Raw genomic sequence first — 7,181 nt, forward strand, 5'->3', positions numbered from 1 at the left:
TGGATTATCCATGCCATTATTACTATATGTATGAATCCCACATACATACCACAGGACACCCTTAAAAAAAAAAAACAACAACAAGACAGTCATAGTATTTTTGCTGCTATTGAAATGGGTACTTTTTTTGTTTTTGTTTTTTTGTTCTTCTTTTTCTCCTCCTTTTTTTTTTTCCCCAACCAAATCTAAGGGTCTTGAAAACAGTGCTTGAGAGTTGATACCTCGCCGTCTCGAACCCTCGTTGAAAAGGGGGGGGGGGGGGGGGGTTGGGGGGTTTTCCTCTGGAAGTATCCAAAACCACTACTTCTGGGATGCGATTAACAGTGATCGGGAGTGGGTGACTCCTTTGTTTTTTTTCATTTGCGGGGATATCTGTTTGTTCTTGGGGTGGGGGTGGGGGGGGAGCTCTCTGGAGTCGGCTGCAGACTCTATGCCATCTTGTCTGGATTATCTCTTTGCTGGGGGGGGGGGGGTGTACAGGGAGGCTACACTACCAGTCCTCCTGCTCTCCACACAAGGGATGAGGCACTTGGAACTCCTCGGAATGATTTCATGACTTGTTTTCTTTGTGTAAAGAGCCATGTTAAATATAGTGTCTTCTGAATGGAGTTGTGTTTCTCTTCAAATTGCTACTTAACTGTATGTTTTGGGTGAAATATAAACGGCACATAACACTGTCAGAGGACATTGTTTCTGAAAAATGAAAACCCAAGAAAAAAATTATTACGAGCTGCTTGCCATGTAAGCGTAAACCTGGAATTTATTTTGTAAGTCTTACATTATTTGTATCTGTGGGACTGGTTTGTAAATTACAAGGAAAGACAAACACACACACACACACATACACGCACGCACACACACACACACACACACACAACCGAGCGTCATCATCAAGAGACTACAACCCGGATTTATCAATCAAACCGCAAGTATAATTCAATCGGTGATCCACCCCCCTTGTCAGCTATCAATTCGTAGTAAAAAAGAAAAAAATTTAACAACATAATTAATTTATTTTTCTATGCAGGATTATTTAAAGAGTTATTGGTACTATTTAAAAAGAAAACAATACATAAAAAGCGAAAAAGGACTTGATAGAATGATGCATCAATGCTAATTCAGGCCCAGCCGCACCAGGCCAACCAGAAGTGACTGTTGAGTTGATTCGAGGGTTTTTGTTTCTCTCAGTTTATTGAAGAACTTTACCCACTGAAAAAGTGATCCGTGACGTTTCCACTATTGTGTCGCACGACGAGCTGGGGCCTGACAACGAGTTTGTGACGTTTAAAAAGCAGTTTCCTTATTCTTATATCTCCCACCGTATCTTGTAAAAGGTTTCTTATTAACATTATGCAACCAAAATAAATGTGCATTAAACTTGATATGGTTCTGGATTGTTGATATGGGAGCGGAGAGGTTCGCAGGGTGAGACGTGAGCTGTGAAAGAGTATAAATTAGACAGAGAGAGAGAGAGAGAGAGAGAGAGAGTGGCTATAAATTGCTTCTGAGATGCTGATTTGGACAGAATCATATCATAAAACACCATGTGCAATATTAGTAAAAAACGCTCAGTCATGATGGCTTCAAATCATTTTGTTTAATTTATTTAGTTTGAGGTTATATTGTCAAGACAAGTTCTATTTCGAAATTCTTTTATCAACTTAACTCTATCCGGTCCTTATTTAAAAAGTATTGTTAAGTTAAAATTATGAGTGTTTATTGACATTACAAATGAATAGAATGTATCTTGGAAAGTATAATAAATACAATTTTCTATTGGTCATAAAACTCCTGTATATTGGTTAATTTTCTCTTGTATAATCATGTTGAAATCAAGGTATTAAAATCAGCACCTATTTGCACTGTGTCCCCCTTTTTCTTTTCAGCTGCGGAGAAGTGATCTATATTTGAGGCTGTTTCCTTATTTTCGAGTTCAAGTATGAGAGTATTTGATCATTTTTAATAGGTTCCAGCGGGCCAAGCTGGAATTCCCCCCCCCCTCCTTATGTAACAGCTCAGTGTTGATAGACACGGTACGGCTCAAACAACTAAATATACAGTGTTGTCATTTTCTGTGAGTGTGCAAAGACAGCGTTGACTGGCCCTGAAGCATTATGCATGTTTACTTTAACCCTGTTTAGGTCTGAGAAACCGGCTGTGCAAACTGGCAAACAGCTGCTTGTCACTGTTAAGAAGACCATAAGATGATCTTCAAAATCTCATGTTTTTTTTTTTTTTGTGTCGGTCTAAATTCAGCCTAAGCCGTTTTAAGTTGCTTTACAAATGCTGTCATGGTTGTCTGAGAAGTACGCCGATGTTATTTTTTTCAATTTCTGAGAAGCCCCGAAGTTCCTATAGGCGGGAATTTAGACAGAAAAAACCCACAAGTGTGAACAGGCTTCATGGCGGGCTGAACATGGAAAAGAGGTGCTGAACCTGGAGAAAGTCACACATGGTTAAAAAGAAAGAGGCTTTCTTCTCCGCTTGTGGTTCAAATCTTTGTTCTCCCTGCTCTTGTCATGCTCTAAAAATGCTTAAAAATGTCAGATCTGGTGGTTATAAAGTCTTCTTTTTTGGTTCCTGTGTTAATGCAGCCTCATTTGAGATGCCTCAACACATTTGTTCTCTGCTTCCTGAGAGATGAAGATGTTCTGAATTTGCTGCTGGTCTTTGTGGCTCAGATCTGAACCCCTTAAGGCAGTTCTGACAGGTACAAACCATGTTAGAATCCTGGTATTTTTTGCCCTGTTTTAGGCAACTATCAAGCATCTGTGCCACTATAGGGTTAAGTTTTTTTGGGACTTTTACAGTTTTCGGTGTTAATCCAACCTATGGGGCTTTTGGGAAAGCGAGTGCCAGAAAGTATGACTCATAAGGACGCTAGAGAATTGTCCTCATTAATTATTAATGCCCTTGGTAGAGATGAACTAGAAAGGGATGTCGGGAGGGGGTGGTGGAGGGGGATTTGGGGGGGTTGGGGGGTAGGAATGTGACATGTTCACCCCCCCGCCCCCTTCCAACGCCCCCCCAAACCTCTTTCCCTGCCACCCTATCACTCCTCATAATATTTTTTTCCTCTATCAAGCAGAAATGTGGTACAAATAATTACAAAAAAAAAAAACGGGTCAAATTGACTGTAAAAATTGTCTTTTGCAATCAGGCATTTCACTGCAGGGAGTTGGATCCTCCGTTCATTTCTAGAGCAGTGGTTCCCAAAGTGGGGGCCTCCAGGGGCCCCCTTGGGGAGGGTGTTCCAGCAGTGGGTCCCCAGTAAAAGAGTCTAATTTCACTGTAATTTAACTCACAAGACATTAGCACAACCAGAATATACAAGAAGCTTGATCATAGCTTTCACTCTCCCCACTGTTCTTATCTCCCCAACTGCTGTAGAGGCAATTCTGTACTAAATCATAACTGCAAACATCTTCTCACATGGGGTGCCTTAGGGTGTAATCTTATCAAATGGGGCTCGGTGGTATTATGCACATCTATTTGGGGGTAACTGAAGTGGAAAAATTGGGAAGCCCCTGCTAGAATAAGGAGGATAGAGATTCCTTGACTATGGAACTGGCCACAAGGGGCGCTGTGAGCTAAGTTTCTCTCATGATAGAGCAAAGCAATGAGTCTAGATTGATGTGATTGGACTGCAGGTAGAAATGTTCAGCTTGACTTAAAAAAAAAAGATAATTATGTTCAAAGTCTTTTGGAGGAAAGAGAAGCAGACATACTTTTCATTCATTCTGTTTGTAGGTAGAAAATTCAATGGGAATGGGAATTTTATTCTGTGCTTTGAGGATGTATAACAGGCTTTGGGTTCATTTTCTGTTTTTTTTTCCAGCAATGAATGATCACAAGGATTAATGTGAACAGTGAACAATGAGTCTGGTGATCTGATTGGTCTATAAAATGAAATTAAAAAAAAAAGATGAAAAGGAGATAGAAACCAGCAAGAACATGCACACAAAAGACTGCAATTTTACATAAGATGTAAGATTTACAAAAAGTGACAAAGAAAAATGCAAAAACTATCTCTAGAACTGATGATGACCTATGACTGAAATGTTTTCTGTTGTGCACTTGTTTAGTTTTTGCAATTTTTTTGTCACTTTATGCTATGCACTTTATGCAAAAATGCATGCACTGCATGCATTTTTTTGCATCATTTGGCCTCTTTTGGATTTCTTCCTTTGTTATCAGTGCATGAGTTCATGCTGGATTCTTTTTGTCTATGACTTCTGATGTCATGCACCTGGGGAAAAACAACCTTTATCGAAGGACTTTTCCTTTGAACACCAAACGTCCCCCACTTGCTCTTCTGATCTTTAAAAGGAGCGATCTTCCATTTAACTTTGAAAAAAGACCTTTCAGAGGCCAGTGGCCAATGTGTGAGGATGTGATGTGATTATTACTGATGCCATTATTTATGCAGCACAAACTGATGTAACCGCCTCTGATTCATAGTAAGACGAGTGCATGCTTGTGGTTAATTCTGTCTGGAACTTGAAGGCATTCAGTAGAGCGCAAACCTCCGCCAACGCGCAACAACTCCACAACTTGCAAAGCTGCAGCCTCCATAACGGTTTAAGTTTGTGTATGGTTTGTCTTCTGGGTTTGATTTTCTGACAAAATAGCATGTGAATAGCATGCAACACTGTTTAGCGACTGGGAAGTCCCGCGTGTCGGACTTTCCCACCGGCACATGAATGCAGCATATGAGTTATGGCAAAAAAACAACCCAAAAATGTCTAATGATGGAAATCCCAGATCTGGATCACCAACAAATCTAATCAACTGATTCTTGGACCAAATTCCGTCCACCAAATTTATCCAAATCTGTAACTTTTTGAGATATTTTCTAATAAACAGACAGAAAACCTTCAAACTTTGTTGTGGAGGTAAACAGATTTCAACAAAAGTTATCTATCTATAAATCCATCAGTGAAACTTCAATGATCAGCGGAATTGGAGATGGAAATTCAATGGACACTTATCATAAGAGGTTTTTAGAGTGGAAAACGAAAAAAGGTATTAGAATTATATTCAGAATAGCAACAGAAAGCCCTTGTCATTCAGTGTCATTATTGTTGGATGTGAAAACAACAATGGTTATTTTATGGGAACGGTCTCCACATGGATTTTTGTTTGGGTGCAAACACTGTCTATGACAATACGCAGTCTGATTTCCCTCAGTCCTTTTCATCTGTCGCTCTCTACATCTTTTACACTCTCCGCCTGTTGTTCTAGATGGATGTTTGTACTGGTGGGATGTTCAATTATAAGAGAGACACTTCTTCTCCACTTTGGATTTACTCTCAACTTTCTCCCTCTTTCTCTTGTCATCTCCTGTCCTCCCACTGCCAGAGCCAGACTCTTTCTCATGAAAAAAACAATGGGAACGATTATGTATTTATGAGGTATCTCTATTTCAAAAAGGTAGGTGTGATTAAACTGAAAAACAGAGTTCAGCTGTTATTCCTACAGTGGTAGCCATTGCAGAAGTCACATTTTTTTCCCTGCGTCTATCCTGTATTAGTAATTTCCTGAACACTATACAGCTAAATTTTGTATATTGCAAAACAAAAGTCTACTGTCTCCCATCTGACTAGTTACCAGACTAACTTCCAGCTACTAAAAAGAAACAATGCTTAATTTCCCCAAACGCCTCCAAAAGTGCAACAGTAGTGCGGCAGATATGCAATAAAAAGTTGGATTTCTGCAGTGGCTAGTACATCTGTATCTAAGGTGATGCAGTCAGTACCAGTGTACATTAACACATCTTTACTAAAGTTAGGAACCAAGATGTGTAAATATGAACTATGCACATTATATGAAATATGAAGTCACTACCAGAGCTAGAAACTAGCAAACAAGGCAAAATCTGTAGATGTCACATTGATTATAAGTAAAATACAGTCCATAAAATACATTTTATGGACTTATATGCTTGAATCATTGCACCCAAATAAGCTTTAGTAATGCTATGATCCAAAATATGATTATTTAGAAAATCAGTTGATACAAAATATGAACAATGATACACCCAGGGTTGTATTACTATATACAAGGTCTAATTGAGCAGAATATGTCTTTTGTTGACATCAACTTTTACTGTCTTGCTTCTCTTGTGTCTAGCTATGGGAGACTTGGTCAACATACTGGGAATGAACTATGTGAAATCGGTTTTGGAACACATTTCCCCAATTGGATATTACAGCTCTTATCTAAAAAGCTGACACACCTTTTTCATTTTGCTCACTTGGAATCAAAATATGAAACCGTCCTTCACGTGTTGACGGAATTTCACGACCGGAAGAACCGTGATGGACATTCAAAAGTCATTCTTGTCACTGAAATATCCATTTCTCGAGAGTAGGTTTTGATTATTGTGGTAGCTGTCATGCAATGTTTCCCCTAGAATGTATGTAATGGCTATCATGTGTCTATCTACATTGGTTCTAGTGCCAAAACTGTTCATATTTAGATACTTCTCATGCTAAAATCATTAATCTTAACTTTTACCCTGTTCTTGTTTGTATTTCATGGGGTATTTTGTCTAAATTACAATATTACTTTCACTTTGACATCTTATTAAGCCATGGTGGTACATTTGTTGCGATGGTGGCCTGAATGAACATGGGGGGGGGGGGGAAACAATGCAGCCGTGTATTGAGGAATGGAACCGGAGCGTTTTTTTTGGCACACGCTGCGGTCAGGCGGCCATTTGAGGCGGGATGAAAGGGGACGGCGTCTCCCTCGTTGCCACAAATGACTAAATGCGTCCCCATTGAGAGGGACACAATGCCTCACCCCCCCACCCCCCCCCCCCCCACCCCCACCAGCTGCCTTATTAAACGTGAACAAATCCACCCCGGCGCCGCTCCAGCTGCGGTGGCTAATTCAGCCGCCGTCTCCGCACCGTTTAGCGATGTTTTTTTTTCATGAAACCGGATCGCGGGATTTTCGGGATTTGCATCTAAGCGTTCCTGAAGTTAAACAACGGAAGGGCTTTTGCATGAGTTTCCTGGGCGCCTAGGGTCATGAAACTGACTCAGGGGCATAAGCCACTGTGTAAACTCTCAGCGGAAGGGGGAAGGTGTGTTCACAAGACAGCGGCAATATGTGGGATGTGGGTTGATATTTTCCTTTTTTTTGGGGGGTTTTAATTTGGTGTAAAAGACCAG

This window comes from Centroberyx affinis, unplaced genomic scaffold (genome assembly GCF_046629955.1).
Source record: "Centroberyx affinis isolate AG114_WGS23_722 - 3 ecotype Tasmania unplaced genomic scaffold, CSIRO-AGI_Caff_v1 ptg007594l_1, whole genome shotgun sequence".
In the NCBI taxonomy this organism is placed as follows: Eukaryota; Metazoa; Chordata; class Actinopteri; order Beryciformes; family Berycidae; genus Centroberyx; species Centroberyx affinis.